Below are 21111 nucleotides of genomic sequence, written 5' to 3' on the forward strand. Positions count from 1 at the left end.
GAAAGAAGACGTCATCAAGTATTTGAAGTACCAACTCCAACAACTTCACAAGGTAAACTGATCCTCATTCGATATATTACGATTACGAAAACTATTATGATCGATTTTAAGACGAAGATTTGCAAGGGTGGGGATGGACGTAGAAAGTTGACTGAACAAGAACAGCGACGTAAAGACGTAGAATATCAGATTAGAGAACGCGCTCCGGAAGGAGCGCCCTGCTCTAGTCTTCTACTATAAAAATTTGTGATTTTCGTTGCCTTCAGGAAATGACGTCTTCAAACAATGTCAACAGATATTTGTTTATACTCTGCATTGTTGTGTTGGTATAGAAACACAACAATGCCGAGTAAACAAATAACGCTTCACAACAAAGAAATCAAAAAATACCAAGCCAGTCGCATTATCACTGCTCTACAAGCAGCACATCGTCTCCGAACAGCGACAGAAAACTATTTAAGAAATGGAGAAAAGTGAGAGAAGGTAATCTGATACTGATAATAATACTCATTCAAGTCAAACTGCTTACGAAAACTGACGCCTCTGTGTTTAAATTATATTTAGGCGATAAATACAATGAAAGGAAGGGGTTAAAAGACTTGAGTAAGACACAAAAAAAACCCTCCGAAGGGGGGGGGGTTAGTTTAGTTTCTTACTCAAGATTTTAACAAATTAATATACAAAAACCTCAGAATTTTAAATTTTAAAAAGAAATGCAAAACTTGCTTTACGTATAGATTATAGCTATACATAAAGCTTAAAAATGTTCAGCAGAGATGAAAGCATCTACGGAATAGTAAGAGTGAGTGAAGAGGTAATATTTCAATGCAGGCTTATACCTTTATATAATAACTTAGACTTTTAACTGTTGGAAGATTATTAAACAACTTGATACCTGTATAGTAGACTCCTTTTTGATATTTAGTAAGGTTAGGATTTGGCACATAGAGATCACGTTTCCATCTTGTATTTAAATTATGTACATCTGTATTTCTTTTAAATTTATCTAAGTTTTCCACCACACATGATAGACAGCAGAGTATAAATTCACTTGCAAGTGGAAGTATATTAAATTTACGAAATAATTTTCTACAAGATACCCTGCTTTTGACACCGGCCATTATTCTAATTAATTTGTTTTGCATGTAAAAAGTTGTCAGTGGAACCATGGTTCCGGATAATTTGACGTAAATACGTCACACTTGCTTTACAATCGAGTAAAGTTTGATTAAGACATTGCTTATTTAACTTGAATTAGTTACGCTTAAGATGGGTCTGTGGTAGATGAATGTAATGTAATGTAATGTAAGGTAACTATGTAGGTAACCATTGTTGTTTATTTGTTGATAAACAGATGACGTTTCCCAGGTAACATATCAATGAAGTTTGACGTTTTCCAGGTAACATATCAATGAAGTTTGACGTTTCCCAGGTAACATATCAATGAAGTTTGACGTTTCCCAGGTAACATAACAATGGTTATGTTACCTAAGAAACTAATTGCTACGTGATCTGTTTACTCGGCATTGTTGTGTTACATTACTGCCGTCAACAATCCGCTTTCGTTATTGCGGAAAGAACTGAGCTGTGAATCGGCTGTAGAATAAGTGCGTCGTAGAATAGATAATTTTGTGCTGGTAAAAACGTTTTAGAATATCACAGGTACTTATCTTATGTAAGAATTATTACATTACATTACATTATAGAGACGTATTTACGTCAGATTCTCCGGAACCGTAGTTCCTCTGTCAACATTTCATATCTTATATTTCTGAATCTGTAGTATTACAGAATCTGAAAAACGTGTACAATGAACACAGAAAAATACGACCTTGAACACATCCGTATGTGTTTTGTATTGTTCACTGAGGTGAACTCTAGAAACTGTGATGGGTGTGTTATAGCTTCATTGCTTAATTTAATTAACAGTAATATAAAAGTGATTTATATACTTTCAATTGTGTGTCTTTTAGATCCCGGTGACAGAAGGTGACGTCTTCAAACAATGGCAACAGATATTTGTTTATACTCTGCATTGTTGTGTTGGTATAGAAACACAACAATGCCGAGTAAACAAATAACGTAACAAATAAACAAATACCAAGCCAGTCGCATGATCACTGCTCTACAAGCAGCACATCGTCTCCGAACAGCGACAGAAAACTATTTAAGAAATGAAGAATAGTGAGAGAAGACGTACTAACACCAACAAGGTAATCTGATACTGATAAGAATACTCATTCAAGTCATACTGCGCATTCAAGGGTTAAAACACTTGGATAAGACACAAAACTAACCACCCTTTGGGGGGGGGTTAGTTTAGTTTCTTACTCAATGGGGAACTTCATACTTATGATTCAATTTAACATTTTAGAGTGATTAATTCAAGGAGTATGAGATGGTTGAGACATGTACCGCACAAAATTTAACAGATTCAATTGACTTTAGGTAGGTGGATGATCTGAACACGACAATGAACCTTAAGAGTTCCATAATATAAAGCAATGATTTTGACGTAAATACGTCTACACGGAAGGGTCATTCGGCGAAAAAGTGTAACGGAGATGTGTAGGATCCGTATCCGTAACGTCGTGTTTGTTTATTTCAGTCGTAATCCAGGGCGAGCCTCAGGTACTGGGCGGGCGACAGGTGGCGGATAGTGATATGAGGGTTAGCTGCGAATAAGGGGCAGTCCCGGACCGAGGCGGCAAGACCGGAGAGCGTGGGAGTGTAGCTGGTGGCAGGCTACACCCATCAAATACCACATGAGCTCAGTGCCCCCACTGCCTTGTGGGTAGGGGAGGAATCCCCAAAGGCTAAGGGAAGGAAAACCCTGACAGAAAACCAAGGGTAGAAGGGGCTGCATAGGGATAGAGAAACCAGTCCTTCTAAGGGAAAGAACCCGGAATAAAAACTTATGGAGGACGGTGGGGGGGTGCACATCGGACTACCAACCCAATTCTGGCAGAAGCTCACACACTGAAAGGGCCGTAGTGCTAGAGAAGAAGAGGTTGGAGCAGAAGCGCACATGTAATGAAGAAATTCGAAACTTTCATTTTGTTTGTATGTATTCTTCCTTTGTGTGTGTCTGCGTGCGCGCGCGAGCGTTTGGGTGTGTGTATGTGGCGTGGGGCGTGGGGCGTGTGGGGCCTGGTGTCCTGTCGTGTTGTATCGTGTGGTTTGGTGTGTTGTGTGGTGTGTTCTGCAGTCGTGTCGCGTCGTGTCGTGTCGTCGTGTGCTGTCGTGTCGTGTGGTGTACTGTGGTGTGGGCCGACACCACACGACACGAGACGACGCCACACGAGACGACGCCACACGAGACGACGCCACACGACAGGACGCCACACGAGAGGACGCCACACGAGACGACGCCACACGAGACGACGCCACACGAGACGACGCCACACGAGACGACGCCACACGAGACGACGCCACACGAGACGACGCCACACGAGACGACGCCACACGAGACGACACACCACGCGACACGTCAGCACACCACACGACACGACACCACACGACTGCACACCACACCACACCACACCACACCACACCACACGACAAGACACCACCCCCACACCACGCCCGACGCCCCACACGCCACACACACACCCAAGCGCGCGCGCACACGCACACACACACACAGAGGAGGAAGACGTACAAACCTAATGAAAGTTTCGATATTCATTACATGTCCTTCTTCTTCTTCTTTACCACTACGGCCCTTTCAGTGTGTCAGCTTCTTCCAGAATTGGGTTCTTAGCCCGATGTCCAACCCCCATAGTCCTCCAGAAGTTTTTATTCCGGGTTCTTTCCCTTAGAAGGATTGGTTTCTCTTTTCCTATGCAGCCCCTTCAACCCTTGGTTTTCTGTCAGGGTTTTCCTTCCCTGTTTTAAAGAAGTAATTGTTTTGTTTGTTTGTTTGTTCCGAAATGTAAATCGATCAATCGATAAGGAATATGAATGATATTTTATTATCTTAATTATAATAAATTTTAAATAAAATTATATTGTGATCAGACGGATTAAAATAAATAATTGATATAATTGTTTTATTTCCATTGTCATAAATATTGTACAGATTTCTTCCAATTTTGGGCTGTGGTCTCCAGAAACCAAGTTTTATTGCTGGAGAGTGGCCATGTTTGAAGAATATTCAGATTTCATATTTATTAGAATGTGGAACAGGAAATCTACCTTTTAGTTTTTAGTTTTCATTTTTATGTTTGATTAGTGGAGTTAGGCTTTGAAATTTTCTATTATGATATATATTTAAAAAATGCTTTTTCATAGGTTAAAAAGCATACATACAGATTATGTGAATTTAAAGTTAAATTTGATAAATTATGCATGGAAATAGTTAAATAAATGGAATGATTGTTAATTTATAAATAATGATAGTTCATCATATAAATTGGAGTATTAAAACATCAGTAGGTCTCACAAGTTCTCTGCAGAATATATTTGTTTTAATTTGGAATGAACATTCTTCTCCATAATTGCAAAATCTGTGAGGTGGCAATTCAGCCCTACTGGCTCTCGTGACTGGACCAAATTATCCCAGGCCGGGAGGTGGTACGGTTGTGGGATGGTAATAGCGGTTAAGCCAAAAAACTTAATAAATGAACCCCCGATTAAACAACAAGGGATATTTAATAAAAATATATATAAATTCAAAAGGAGAACAAACTCCCAAGGCTCAGGCTCCGGTAGGGGGTTACAACCCAAAAAATATCAGACCTATCTGTCTCCAAGCTGAGTCGTTCTCTGCCCGGCGGACACACACACACACAGACTGTCTGCCCTGCTGTCTCATCTGGGTCTCGAAGCCGCCGACTCCAAAGAACTTCGAGAGAGCAGATAGGCTACTCGAGCCATGAGACATGGCTCATCCTCCCCCCCCCAAAAAAAAAAAAGATCCCAGGGCCGGGGTTGTCGTAGTACAGGTGCCGGTAGCTCCGATCACAGGTGACTTCCGGTCTGCTCTAAAGCAGCTCCCAGTCTTCATGCGCGATCCCATTACAGCATCATACGGGTGAGTTTCCTCTCTGGCCCGATCCACCCCTCCTTAAACAACCTGGCCACCCCGGGCTCCCCCCAGGGTGTCCATATTGATACCGAGCTTAGCTGTGGGACACAGAACACCAGAACTCCCAACCTCAAGTCATTTCTCAACACTTAGCCTCTAAGTAGTTGGATTACAGGAGTTCGTCACCACTCCCAGCACGTCGGAGCCCCAGCCCTGGCTTTCAGCTTCGTTGTGGGCACCGAAAGTGCATACGCAGAGTCACGACCGAGTAGACCCCCCCCCCCCACCAAAAAAAAAAATGAAAGTGATAGTGGAACCACGGTTCCGGAGAATTTGACGTAAATACGTCTTTACGGAAAGGAAGTTTATATATTGGCTTTATTCTAAATATTCCCTTCATACATGCTGTACAATTGAGATAAGTTTGATTAAGACTTTGCTTATTTAACCTGAATTAGTTACGCTTAAGATGGGTCTGTGGTAGCTGAAATATCTTTTTTTTATTTTTACTATAAAAATTTGTGATTTCGTCGTCATCAATCAACAATGTCAACAGATATTTGTTTATACTCTGCATTGTTGTGTTGGTATAGAAACACAACAATGCCGAGTAAACAAATAACGCTTCACAACAAAGAAATCAAAAAATATCAAGCCAGTCGCATTATCACTGCTCCAGAAGCAGCAGACCGCAATCTTGATTATCGACTGACAGTTGGCTTAAAACATCAGAAAAGCGAAAGAAGACGTCATCAAGTATTTGAAGTACCAACTCCAACAACTTCACAAGGTAAACTGATCCTCATTCGATATATTACGATTACGAAAACTATTATGATCGATTTTAAGACGAAGATTTGCAAGGGTGGGGATGGACGTAGAAAGTTGACTGAACAAGAACAGCGACGTAAAGACGTAGAATATCAGATTAGAGAACGCGCTCCGGAAGGAGCGCCCTGCTCTAGTCTTCTACTATAAAAATTTGTGATTTTCGTTGCCTTCAGGAAATGACGTCTTCAAACAATGTCAACAGATATTTGTTTATACTCTGCATTGTTGTGTTGGTATAGAAACACAACAATGCCGAGTAAACAAATAACGCTTCACAACAAAGAAATCAAAAAATACCAAGCCAGTCGCATTATCACTGCTCTACAAGCAGCACATCGTCTCCGAACAGCGACAGAAAGCTATTTAAGAAATGGAGAAAAGTGAGAGAAGGTAATCTGATACTGATAATAATACTCATTCAAGTCAAACTGCTTACGAAAACTGACGCCTCTGTGTTTAAATTATATTTAGGCGATAAATACAATGAAAGGAAGGGGTTAAAAGACTTGAGTAAGACACAAAAAAAACCCTCCGAAGGGGGGGGGGGGGGTTAGTTTAGTTTCTTACTCAAGATTTTAACAAATTAATATATACAAAAACCTCAGAATTTTAAATTTTAAAAAGAAATGCAAAACTTGCTTTACGTATAGATTATAGCTATACATAAAGCTTAAAAATGTTCAGCAGAGATGAAAGCATCTACGGAATAGTAAGAGTGAGTGAAGAGGTAATATTTCAATGCAGGCTTATACCTTTATATAATAACTTAGACTTTTAACTGTTGGAAGATTATTAAACAACTTGATACCTGTATAGTAGACTCCTTTTTGATATTTAGTAAGGTTAGGATTTGGCACATAGAGATCACGTTTCCATCTTGTATTTAAATTATGTACATCTGTATTTCTTTTAAATTTATCTAAGTTTTCCACCACACATGATAGACAGCAGAGTATAAATTCACTTGCAAGTGGAAGTATATTAAATTTACGAAATAATTTTCTACAAGATACCCTGCTTTTGACACCGGCCATTATTCTAATTAATTTGTTTTGCATGTAAAAAGTTGTCAGTGGAACCATGGTTCCGGATAATTTGACGTAAATACGTCACACCTGCTTTACAATCGAGTAAAGTTTGATTAAGACATTGCTTATTTAACTTGAATTAGTTACGCTTAAGATGGGTCTGTGGTAGAAGAATGTAATGTAATGTAATGTAAGGTAACTATGTAGGTAACCATTGTTGTTTATTTGTTGATAAACAGATGACGTTTCCCAGGTAACATATCAATGAAGTTTGACGTTTTCCAGGTAACATATCAATGAAGTTTGACGTTTCCCAGGTAACATATCAATGAAGTTTGACGTTTCCCAGGTAACATAACAATGGTTATGTTACCTAAGAAACTAATTGCTACGTGATCTGTTTACTCGGCATTGTTGTGTTACATTACTGCCGTCAACAATCCGCTTTCGTTATTGCGGAAAGAACTGAGCTGTGAATCGGCTGTAGAATAAGTGCGTCGTAGAATAGATAATTTTGTGCTGGTAAAAACGTTTTAGAATATCACAGGTACTTATCTTATGTAAGAATTATTACATTACATTACATTATAGAGACGTATTTACGTCAGATTCTCCGGAACCGTGGTTCATCTGTCAACATTTCATAACTTATATTTCTGAATCTGTAGTATTACGGAATCTGAAAATCGTGTACAATGAACACAGAAAAATACAAACCCAAATTTTAGACCTTGAACACATTCGTATGTGTTTTGTATTGTTCACTGAGGTGAACTCTAGAAACTGTGATGGGTGTGTTATAGCTTCATTGCTTAATTTAATTAACAGTAATATAAAGTGATTTATATATTTTCAATTGTATCTGTCTTTTAGATACCGGTGACAGAAGGTGACGTCTTCAAACAATGTCAACAGATATTTGTTTATACTCTGCATTGTTGTGTTGGTATAGAAACACAACAATGCCGAGTAAACAAATAACGTAATAAATAAACAAATACGAAGCCAGTCGCATGATCACTGCTCTACAAGCAGCACATCGTCTCCGAACAGCGACAGAAAACTATTTAAGAAATGGAGAAAAGTGAGAGAAGACGTACTGACACCAACAAGGTAATCTGATACTGATAATAATACTCATTCAAGTCATACTGCGCATTCAAGGGTTAAAACACTTGGATAAGACACAAAACTAACCACCCTTTGGGGGGGGGGTTAGTTTAGTTTCTTACTCAATGGGGAACTTCATACTTATGATTCAATTTAACATTTTAGAGTGATTAATTCAAGGAGTATGAGATGGTTGAGACATGTACCGCACAAAATTTAACAGATTCAATTGACTTTAGGTAGGTGGATGATCTGAACACGACAATGAACCTTAAGAGTTCCATAATATAAAGCAATGATTTTGACGTAAATACGTCTACACGGAAGGGTCATTCGGCGAAAAAGTGTAACGGAGATGTGTAGGATCCGTATCCGTAACGTCGTGTTTGTTTATTTCAGTCGTAATCCAGGGCGAGCCTCAGGTACTGGGCGGGCGACAGGTGGCGGATAGTGATATGAGGGTTAGCTGCGAATAAGGGGCAGTCCCGGACCGAGGCGGCAAGACCGGAGAACGTGGGAGTGTAGCTGGTGGCAGGCTACACCCATCAAATACCACATGAGCTCAGTGCCCCCACTGCCTTGTGGGTAGGGGAGGAATCCCCAAAGGCTAAGGGAAGGAAAACCCTGACAGAAAACCAAGGGTAGAAGGGGCTGCATAGGGATAGAGAAACCAGTCCTTCTAAGGGAAAGAACCCGGAATAAAAACTTATGGAGGACGGTGGGGGGGGTGCACATCGGACTACCAACCCAATTCTGGAAGAAGCTCACACACTGAAAGGGCCGTAGTGCTAGAGAAGAAGAGGTTGGAGCAGAAGCGCACATGTAATGAAGAAATTCGAAACTTTCATTTTGTTTGTATGTATTCTTCCTTTGTGTGTGTCTGCGTGCGCGCGCGAGCGTTTGGGTGTGTGTATGTGGCGTGGGGCGTGGGGCGTGTGGGGCCTGGTGTCCTGTCGTGTTGTATCGTGTGGTTTGGTGTGTTGTGTGGTGTGTTCTGCAGTCGTGTCGCGTCGTGTCGTGTCGTCGTGTGCTGTCGTGTCGTGTGGTGTACTGTGGTGTGGGCCGACACCACACGACACGAGACGACGCCACACGAGACGACGCCACACGACACGACGCCACACGAGAGGACGCCACACGAGACGACGCCACACGAGACGACGCCACACGAGACGACGCCACACGAGACGACACACCACGCGACACGTCAGCACACCACACGACACGACACTACACGACTGCACACCACACCACACGACAAGACACCACCCCCACACCACGCCCCAGACGCCCCACACGCCACACACACACCCAAGCGCGCGCGCACACGCACACACACACACAGAGGAGGAAGACGTACAAACCTAATGAAAGTTTCGATATTCATTACATGTCCTTCTTCTTCTTCTTTACCACTACGGCCCTTTCAGTGTGTCAGCTTCTTCCAGAATTGGGTTCTTAGCCCGATGTCCAACCCCCATAGTCCTCCAGAAGTTTTTATTCCGGGTTCTTTCCCTTAGAAGGATTGGTTTCTCTTTTCCTATGCAGCCCCTTCAACCCTTGGTTTTCTGTCAGGGTTTTCCTTCCCTGTTTTAAAGAAGTAATTGTTTTGTTTGTTTGTTTGTTCCGAAATGTAAATCGATCAATCGATAAGGAACATGAATGATATTTTATTATCTTAATTATAATAAATTTTAAATAAAATTATATTGTGATCAGACGGATTAAAATAAATAATTGATATAATTGTTTTATTTCCATTGTCATAAATATTGTACAGATTTCTTCCAATTTTGGGCTGTGATCTCCAGAAACCAAGTTTTATTGCTGGAGAGTGGCCATGTTTGAAGAATATTCAGATTTCATATTTATTAGAATGTGGAACAGGAAATCTACCTTTTAGTTTTTAGTTTTCATTTTTATGTTTGATTAGTGGAGTTAGGCTTTGAAATTTTCTATTATGATATATATTTAAAAAATGCTTTTTCATAGGTTAAAAAGCATACATACAGATTATGTGAATTTAAAGTTAAATTTGATAAATTATGCATGGAAATAGTTAAATAAATGGAATGATTGTTAATTTATAAATAATGATAGTTCATCATATAAATTGGAGTATTAAAACATCAGTAGGTCTCACAAGTTCTCTGCAGAATATATTTGTTTTAATTTGGAATGAACATTCTTCTCCATAATTGCAAAATCTGTGAGGTGGCAATTCAGCCCTACTGGCTCTCGTGACTGGACCAAATTATCCCAGGCCGGGAGGTGGTACGGTTGTGGGATGGTAATAGCGGTTAAGCCAAAAAACTTAATAAATGAACCCCCGATTAAACAACAAGGGATATTTAATAAAAATATATATAAATTCAAAAGGAGAACAAACTCCCAAGGCTCAGGCTCCGGTAGGGGGTTACAACCCAAAAAATATCAGACCTATCTGTCTCCAAGCTGAGTCGTTCTCTGCCCGGCGGACACACACACACACAGACTGTCTGCCCTGCTGTCTCATCTGGGTCTCGAAGCCGCCGACTCCAAAGAACTTCGAGAGAGCAGATAGGCTACTCGAGCCATGAGACATGGCTCATCCTCCCCCCCCCCCTCCAAAAAATGCTCCCTGGGCCGGGGTTGTCGTAGTACAGGTGCCGGTAGCTCCGATCACAGGTGACTTCCGGTCTGCTCTAAAGCAGCTCCCAGTCTTCATGCGCGATCCCATTACAGCATCATACGGGTGAGTTTCCTCTCTGGCCCGATCCACCCCTCCTTAAACAACCTGGCCACCCCGGGCTCCCCCCAGGGTGTCCATATTGATACCGAGCTTAGCTGTGGGACACAGAACACCAGAACTCCCAACCTCAAGTCATTTCTCAACACTTAGCCTCTAAGTAGTTGGATTACAGGAGTTCGTCACCACTCCCAGCACGTCGGAGCCCCAGCCCTGGCTTTCAGCTTCGTTGTGGGCACCGAAAGTGCATACGCAGAGTCACGACCGAGTAGACAACCCCCCCCCCCCCACAAAAAAAAATGAAAGTGATAGTGGAACCACGGTTCCGGAGAATTTGACGTAAATACGTCTTTACGGAAAGGAAGTTTATATATTGGCTTTATTCTAAATATTCCCTTCATACATGCTGTACAATTGAGATAAGTTTGATTAAGACTTTGCTTATTTAACCTGAATTAGTTACGCTTAAGATGGGTCTGTGGTAGCTGAAATATCTTTTTTTTATTTTTACTATAAAAATTTGTGATTTCGTCGTCATCAATCAACAATGTCAACAGATATTTGTTTATACTCTGCATTGTTGTGTTGGTATAGAAACACAACAATGCCGAGTAAACAAATAACGCTTCACAACAAAGAAATCAAAAAATATCAAGCCAGTCGCATTATCACTGCTCCAGAAGCAGCAGACCGCAATCTTGATTATCGACTGACAGTTGGCTTAAAACATCAGAAAAGCGAAAGAAGACGTCATCAAGTATTTGAAGTACCAACTCCAACAACTTCACAAGGTAAACTGATCCTCATTCGATGTATTACGATTACGAAAACTATTATGATCGATTTTAAGACGAAGATTTGCAAGGGTGGGGATGGACGTAGAAAGTTGACTGAACAAGAACAGCGACGTAAAGACGTAGAATATCAGATTAGAGAACGCGCTCCGGAAGGAGCGCCCTGCTCTAGTCTTCTACTATAAAAATTTGTGATTTTCGTTGCCTTCAGGAAATGACGTCTTCAAACAATGTCAACAGATATTTGTTTATACTCTGCATTGTTGTGTTGGTATAGAAACACAACAATGCCGAGTAAACAAATAACGCTTCACAACAAAGAAATCAAAAAATACCAAGCCAGTCGCATTATCACTGCTCTACAAGCAGCACATCGTCTCCGAACAGCGACAGAAAACTATTTAAGAAATGGAGAAAAGTGAGAGAAGGTAATCTGATACTGATAATAATACTCATTCAAGTCAAACTGCTTACGAACACTGACGCCTCTGTGTTTAAATTATATTTAGGCGATAAATACAATGAAAGGAAGGGGTTAAAAGACTTGAGTAAGACACAAAAAAAACCCTCCGAAAGGGGGGGGGGGGTTAGTTTAGTTTCTTACTCAAGATTTTAACAAATTAATATACAAAAACCTCAGAATTCTAAATTTTAAAAAGAAATGCAAAACTTGCTTTACGTATAGATTATAGCTATACATAAAGCTTAAAAATGTTCAGCAGAGATGAAAGCATCTACGGAATAGTAAGAGTGAGTGAAGAGGTAATATTTCAATGCAGGCTTATACCTTTATATAATAACTTAGACTTTTAACTGTTGGAAGATTATTAAACAACTTGATACCTGTATAGTAGACTCCTTTTTGATATTTAGTAAGGTTAGGATTTGGCACATAGAGATCACGTTTCCATCTTGTATTTAAATTATGTACATCTGTATTTCTTTTAAATTTATCTAAGTTTTCCACCACACATGATAGACAGCAGAGTATAAATTCACTTGCAAGTGGAAGTATATTAAATTTACGAAATAATTTTCTACAAGATACCCTGCTTTTGACACCGGCCATTATTCTAATTAATTTGTTTTGCATGTAAAAAGTTGTCAGTGGAACCATGGTTCCGGATAATTTGACGTAAATACGTCACACTTGCTTTACAATCGAGTAAAGTTTGATTAAGACATTGCTTATTTAACTTGAATTAGTTACGCTTAAGATGGGTCTGTGGTAGATGAATGTAATGTAATGTAATGTAAGGTAACTATGTAGGTAACCATTGTTGTTTATTTGTTGATAAACAGATGACGTTTCCCAGGTAACATATCAATGAAGTTTGACGTTTTCCAGGTAACATATCAATGAAGTTTGACGTTTCCCAGGTAACATATCAATGAAGTTTGACGTTTCCCAGGTAACATAACAATGGTTATGTTACCTAAGAAACTAATTGCTACGTGATCTGTTTACTCGGCATTGTTGTGTTACATTACTGCCGTCAACAATCCGCTTTCGTTATTGCGGAAAGAACTGAGCTGTGAATCGGCTGTAGAATAAGTGCGTCGTAGAATAGATAATTTTGTGCTGGTAAAAACGTTTTAGAATATCACAGGTACTTATCTTATGTAAGAATTATTACATTACATTACATTATAGAGACGTATTTACGTCAGATTCTCCGGAACCGTAGTTCCTCTGTCAACATTTCATATCTTATATTTCTGAATCTGTAGTATTACAGAATCTGAAAAACGTGTACAATGAACACAGAAAAATACGACCTTGAACACATCCGTATGTGTTTTGTATTGTTCACTGAGGTGAACTCTAGAAACTGTGATGGGTGTGTTATAGCTTCATTGCTTAATTTAATTAACAGTAATATAAAAGTGATTTATATATTTTCAATTGTGTGTCTTTTAGATCCCGGTGACAGAAGGTGACGTCTTCAAACAATGGCAACAGATATTTGTTTATACTCTGCATTGTTGTGTTGGTATAGAAACACAACAATGCCGAGTAAACAAATAACGTAACAAATAAACAAATACCAAGCCAGTCGCATGATCACTGCTCTACAAGCAGCACATCGTCTCCGAACAGCGACAGAAAACTATTTAAGAAATGAAGAATAGTGAGAGAAGACGTACTAACACCAACAAGGTAATCTGATACTGATAAGAATACTCATTCAAGTCATACTGCGCATTCAAGGGTTAAAACACTTGGATAAGACACAAAACTAACCACCCTTTGGGGGGGGGTTAGTTTAGTTTCTTACTCAATGGGGAACTTCATACTTATGATTCAATTTAACATTTTAGAGTGATTAATTCAAGGAGTATGAGATGGTTGAGACATGTACCGCACAAAATTTAACAGATTCAATTGACTTTAGGTAGGTGGATGATCTGAACACGACAATGAACCTTAAGAGTTCCATAATATAAAGCAATGATTTTGACGTAAATACGTCTACACGGAAGGGTCATTCGGCGAAAAAGTGTAACGGAGATGTGTAGGATCCGTATCCGTAACGTCGTGTTTGTTTATTTCAGTCGTAATCCAGGGCGAGCCTCAGGTACTGGGCGGGCGACAGGTGGCGGATAGTGATATGAGGGTTAGCTGCGAATAAGGGGCAGTCCCGGACCGAGGCGGCAAGACCGGAGAGCGTGGGAGTGTAGCTGGTGGCAGGCTACACCCATCAAATACCACATGAGCTCAGTGCCCCCACTGCCTTGTGGGTAGGGGAGGAATCCCCAAAGGCTAAGGGAAGGAAAACCCTGACAGAAAACCAAGGGTAGAAGGGGCTGCATAGGGATAGAGAAACCAGTCCTTCTAAGGGAAAGAACCCGGAATAAAAACTTATGGAGGACGGTGGGGGGGTGCACATCGGACTACCAACCCAATTCTGGAAGAAGCTCACACACTGAAAGGGCCGTAGTGCTAGAGAAGAAGAGGTTGGAGCAGAAGCGCACATGTAATGAAGAAATTCGAAACTTTCATTTTGTTTGTATGTATTCTTCCTTTGTGTGTGTCTGCGTGCGCGCGCGAGCGTTTGGGTGTGTGTATGTGGCGTGGGGCGTGGGGCGTGTGGGGCCTGGTGTCCTGTCGTGTTGTATCGTGTGGTTTGGTGTGTTGTGTGGTGTGTTCTGCAGTCGTGTCGCGTCGTGTCGTGTCGTCGTGTGCTGTCGTGTCGTGTGGTGTACTGTGGTGTGGGCCGACACCACACGACACGAGACGACGCCACACGAGACGACGCCACACGAGACGACGCCACACGACACGACGCCACACGACAGGACGCCACACGACACGACGCCACACGAGAGGACGCCACACGAGACGACGCCACACGAGACGACGCCACACGAGACGACGCCACACGAGACGACGCCACACGAGACGACGCCACACGAGACGACACACCACGCGACACGTCAGCACACCACACGACACGACACCACACGACTGCACACCACACCACACCACACCACACCACACCACACGACAAGACACCACCCCCACACCACGCCCCAGACGCCCCACACGCCACACACACACCCAAGCGCGCGCGCACACGCACACACACACACAGAGGAGGAAGACGTACAAACCTAATGAAAGTTTCGATATTCATTACATGTCCTTCTTCTTCTTCTTTACCACTACGGCCCTTTCAGTGTGTCAGCTTCTTCCAGAATTGGGTTCTTAGCCCGATGTCCAACCCCCATAGTCCTCCAGAAGTTTTTATTCCGGGTTCTTTCCCTTAGAAGGATTGGTTTCTCTTTTCCTATGCAGCCCCTTCAACCCTTGGTTTTCTGTCAGGGTCTTCCTTCCCTGTTTTAAAGAAGTAATTGTTTTGTTTGTTTGTTTGTTCCGAAATGTAAATCGATCAATCGATAAGGAATATGAATGATATTTTATTATCTTAATTATAATAAATTTTAAATAAAATTATATTGTGATCAGACGGATTAAAATAAATAATTGATATAATTGTTTTATTTCCATTGTCATAAATATTGTACAGATTTCTTCCAATTTTGGGCTGTGGTCTCCAGAAACCAAGTTTTATTGCTGGAGAGTGGCCATGTTTGAAGAATATTCAGATTTCATATTTATTAGAATGTGGAACAGGAAATCTACCTTTTAGTTTTTAGTTTTCATTTTTATGTTTGATTAGTGGAGTTAGGCTTTGAAATTTTCTATTATGATATATATTTAAAAAATGCTTTTTCATAGGTTAAAAAGCATACATACAGATTATGTGAATTTAAAGTTAAATTTGATAAATTATGCATGGAAATAGTTAAATAAATGGAATGATTGTTAATTTATAAATAATGATAGTTCATCATATAAATTGGAGTATTAAAACATCAGTAGGTCTCACAAGTTCTCTGCAGAATATATTTGTTTTAATTTGGAATGAACATTCTTCTCCATAATTGCAAAATCTGTGAGGTGGCAATTCAGCCCTACTGGCTCTCGTGACTGGACCAAATTATCCCAGGCCGGGAGGTGGTACGGTTGTGGGATGGTAATAGCGGTTAAGCCAAAAAACTTAATAAATGAACCCCCGATTAAACAACAAGGGATATTTAATAAAAATATATATAAATTCAAAAGGAGAACAAACTCCCAAGGCTCAGGCTCCGGTAGGGGGTTACAACCCAAAAAATATCAGACCTATCTGTCTCCAAGCTGAGTCGTTCTCTGCCCGGCGGACACACACACACACAGACTGTCTGCCCTGCTGTCTCATCTGGGTCTCGAAGCCGCCGACTCCAAAGAACTTCGAGAGAGCAGATAGGCTACTCGAGCCATGAGACATGGCTCATCCTCCCCCCCCCCCCAAAAAAAAAAAGATCCCAGGGCCGGGGTTGTCGTAGTACAGGTGCCGGTAGCTCCGATCACAGGTGACTTCCGGTCTGCTCTAAAGCAGCTCCCAGTCTTCATGCGCGATCCCATTACAGCATCATACGGGTGAGTTTCCTCTCTGGCCCGATCCACCCCTCCTTAAACAACCTGGCCACCCCGGGCTCCCCCCAGGGTGTCCATATTGATACCGAGCTTAGCTGTGGGACACAGAACACCAGAACTCCCAACCTCAAGTCATTTCTCAACACTTAGCCTCTAAGTAGTTGGATTACAGGAGTTCGTCACCACTCCCAGCACGTCGGAGCCCCAGCCCTGGCTTTCAGCTTCGTTGTGGGCACCGAAAGTGCATACGCAGAGTCACGACCGAGTAGACAACCCCCCCACCCCCACAAAAAAAAAAATGAAAGTGATAGTGGAACCACGGTTCCGGAGAATTTGACGTAAATACGTCTTTACGGAAAGGAAGTTTATATATTGGCTTTATTCTAAATATTCCCTTCATACATGCTGTACAATTGAGATAAGTTTGATTAAGACTTTGCTTATTTAACCTGAATTAGTTACGCTTAAGATGGGTCTGTGGTAGCTGAAATATCTTTTTTTTATTTTTACTATAAAAATTTGTGATTTCGTCGTCATCAATCAACAATGTCAACAGATATTTGTTTATACTCTGCATTGTTGTGTTGGTATAGAAACACAACAATGCCGAGTAAACAAATAACGCTTCACAACAAAGAAATCAAAAAATATCAAACCAGTCGCATTATCACTGCTCCAGAAGCAGCAGACCGCAATCTTGATTATCGACTGACAGTTGGCTTAAAACATCAGAAAAGCGAAAGAAGACGTCATCAAGTATTTGAAGTACCAACTCCAACAACTTCACAAGGTAAACTGATCCTCATTCGATATATTACGATTACGAAAACTATTATGATCGATTTTAAGACGAAGATTTGCAAGGGTGGGGATGGACGTAGAAAGTTGACTGAACAAGAACAGCGACGTAAAGACGTAGAATATCAGATTAGAGAACGCGCTCCGGAAGGAGCGCCCTGCTCTAGTCTTCTACTATAAAAATTTGTGATTTTCGTTGCCTTCAGGAAATGACGTCTTCAAACAATGTCAACAGATATTTGTTTATACTCTGCATTGTTGTGTTGGTATAGAAACACAACAATGCCGAGTAAACAAATAACGCTTCACAACAAAGAAATCAAAAAATACCAAGCCAGTCGCATTATCACTGCTCTACAAGCAGCACATCGTCTCCGAACAGCGACAGAAAACTATTTAAGAAATGGAGAAAAGTGAGAGAAGGTAATCTGATACTGATAATAATACTCATTCAAGTCAAACTGCTTACGAAAACTGACGCCTCTGTGTTTAAATTATATTTAGGCGATAAATACAATGAAAGGAAGGGGTTAAAAGACTTGAGTAAGACACAAAAAAAACCCTCCGAAGGGGGGGGGGGGTTAGTTTAGTTTCTTACTCAAGATTTTAACAAATTAATATACAAAAACCTCAGAATTTTAAATTTTAAAAAGAAATGCAAAACTTGCTTTACGTATAGATTATAGCTATACATAAAGCTTAAAAATGTTCAGCAGAGATGAAAGCATCTACGGAATAGTAAGAGTGAGTGAAGAGGTAATATTTCAATGCAGGCTTATACCTTTATATAATAACTTAGACTTTTAACTGTTGGAAGATTATTAAACAACTTGATACCTGTATAGTAGACTCCTTTTTGATATTTAGTAAGGTTAGGATTTGGCACATAGAGATCACGTTTCCATCTTGTATTTAAATTATGTACATCTGTATTTCTTTTAAATTTATCTAAGTTTTCCACCACACATGATAGACAGCAGAGTATAAATTCACTTGCAAGTGGAAGTATATTAAATTTACGAAATAATTTTCTACAAGATACCCTGCTTTTGACACCGGCCATTATTCTAATTAATTTGTTTTGCATGTAAAAAGTTGTCAGTGGAACCATGGTTCCGGATAATTTGACGTAAATACGTCACACTTGCTTTACAATCGAGTAAAGTTTGATTAAGACATTGCTTATTTAACTTGAATTAGTTACGCTTAAGATGGGTCTGTGGTAGATGAATGTAATGTAATGTAATGTAAGGTAACTATGTAGGTAACCATTGTTGTTTATTTGTTGATAAACAGATGACGTTTCCCAGGTAACATATCAATGAAGTTTGACGTTTTCCAGGTAACATATCAATGAAGTTTGACGTTTCCCAGGTAACATATCAATGAAGTTTGACGTTTCCCAGGTAACATAACAATGGTTATGTTACCTAAGAAACTAATTGCTACGTGATCTGTTTACTCGGCATTGTTGTGTTACATTACTGCCGTCAACAATCCGCTTTCGTTATTGCGGAAAGAACTGAGCTGTGAATCGGCTGTAGAATAAGTGCGTCGTAGAATAGATAATTTTGTGCTGGTAAAAACGTTTTAGAATATCACAGGTACTTATCTTATGTAAGAATTATTACATTACATTACATTATAGAGACGTATTTACGTCAGATTCTCCGGAACCGTAGTTCCTCTGTCAACATTTCATATCTTATATTTCTGAATCTGTAGTATTACAGAATCTGAAAAACGTGTACAATGAACACAGAAAAATACGACCTTGAACACATCCGTATGTGTTTTGTATTGTTCACTGAGGTGAACTCTAGAAACTGTGATGGGTGTGTTATAGCTTCATTGCTTAATTTAATTAACAGTAATATAAAAGTGATTTATATATTTTCAATTGTGTGTCTTTTAGATCCCGGTGACAGAAGGTGACGTCTTCAAACAATGGCAACAGATATTTGTTTATACTCTGCATTGTTGTGTTGGTATAGAAACACAACAATGCCGAGTAAACAAATAACGTAATAAATAAACAAATACCAAGCCAGTCGCATGATCACTGCTCTACAAGCAGCACATCGTCTCCGAACAGCGACAGAAAACTATTTAAGAAATGAAGAAAAGTGAGAGAAGACGTACTAACACCAACAAGGTAATCTGATACTGATAAGAATACTCATTCAAGTCATACTGCGCATTCAAGGGTTAAAACACTTGGATAAGACACAAAACTAACCACCCCTTTGGGGGGGGGGGGTTAGTTTAGTTTCTTACTCAATGGGGAACTTCATACTTATGATTCAATTTAACATTTTAGAGTGATTAATTCAAGGAGTATGAGATGGTTAAGACATGTACCGCACAAAATTTAACAGATTCAATTGACTTTAGGTAGGTGGATGATCTGAACACGACAATGAACCTTAAGAGTTCCATAATATAAAGCAATGATTTTGACGTAAATACGTCTACACGGAAGGGTCATTCGGCGAAAAAGTGTAACGGAGATGTGTAGGATCCGTATCCGTAACGTCGTGTTTGTTTATTTCAGTCGTAATCCAGGGCGAGCCTCAGGTACTGGGCGGGCGACAGGTGGCGGATAGTGATATGAGGGTTAGCTGCGAATAAGGGGCAGTCCCGGACCGAGGCGGCAAGACCGGAGAGCGTGGGAGTGTAGCTGGTGGCAGGCTACACCCATCAAATACCACATGAGCTCAGTGCCCCCACTGCCTTGTGGGTAGGGGAGGAATCCCCAAAGGCTAAGGGAAGGAAAACCCTGACAGAAAACCAAGGGTAGAAGGGGCTGCATAGGGATAGAGAAACCAGTCCTTCTAAGGGAAAGAACCCGGAATAAAAACTTATGGAGGACGGGGGGGGGGGTGCACATCGGACTACCAACCCAATTCTGGAAGAAGCTCACACACTGAAAGGGCCGTAGTGCTAGAGAAGAAGAGGTTGGAGCAGAAGCGCACATGTAATGAAGAAATTCGAAACTTTCATTTTGTTTGTATGTATTCTTCCTTTGTGTGTGTCTGCGTGCGCGCGCGAGCGTTTGGGTGTGTGTATGTGGCGTGGGGCGTGGGGCGTGTGGGGCCTGGTGTCCTGTCGTGTTGTATCGTGTGGTTTGGTGTGTTGTGTGGTGTGTTCTGCAGTCGTGTCGCGTCGTGTCGTGTCGTCGTGTGCTGTCGTGTCGTGTGGTGTACTGTGGTGTGGGCCGACACCACACGACACGAGACGACGCCACACGAGACGACGCCACACGACACGACGCCACACGACACGACGCCACACGAGAGGACGCCACACGAGACGACGCCACACGAGACGACGCCACACGAGACGACGCCACACGAGACGACGCCACACGAGACGACGCCACACGAGACGACACACCACGCGACACGTCAGCACACCACACGACACGACACTACACGACTGCACACCACACCACACCACACCACACCACACCACACGACAAGACACCACCCCCACACCACGCCCCAGACGCCCCACACGCCACACACACACCCAAGCGCGCGCGCACACGCACACACACACACAGAGGAGGAAGACGTACAAACCTAATGAAAGTTTCGATATTCATTACATGTCCTTCTTCTTCTTCTTTACCACTACGGCCCTTTCAGTGTGTCAGCTTCTTCCAGAATTGGGTTCTTAGCCCGATGTCCAACCCCCATAGTCCTCCAGAAGTTTTTATTCCCGGTTCTTTCCCTTAGAAGGATTGGTTTCTCTTTTCCTATGCAGCCCCTTCAACCCTTGGTTTTCTGTCAGGGTTTTCCTTCCCT

At 41.1% G+C, this 21111-nt stretch overlaps 1 protein-coding gene and 3 pseudogenes across 7 annotated transcripts in view; all 4 read right to left on the bottom strand.

Moving 5' to 3' along the window:
• Positions 1–21111, bottom strand: part of LOC147871278 (uncharacterized) — a 172649-nt gene that overhangs the window by 63607 nt on the left and 87931 nt on the right. The window lies entirely within an intron of this gene.
• LOC147871284 (signal recognition particle RNA) lies at positions 4965–5225 on the bottom strand (annotated as a pseudogene).
• Positions 10662–10922, bottom strand: LOC147871285 (signal recognition particle RNA; annotated as a pseudogene).
• Positions 16437–16697, bottom strand: LOC147871286 (signal recognition particle RNA; annotated as a pseudogene).

This window comes from Zootermopsis nevadensis, unplaced genomic scaffold (assembly GCF_977971745.1).
Source record: "Zootermopsis nevadensis isolate Lab colony 2312 unplaced genomic scaffold, Znev_1.0 Znev_ptg000060l, whole genome shotgun sequence".
Taxonomy (NCBI): domain Eukaryota; kingdom Metazoa; phylum Arthropoda; class Insecta; order Blattodea; family Termopsidae; genus Zootermopsis; species Zootermopsis nevadensis.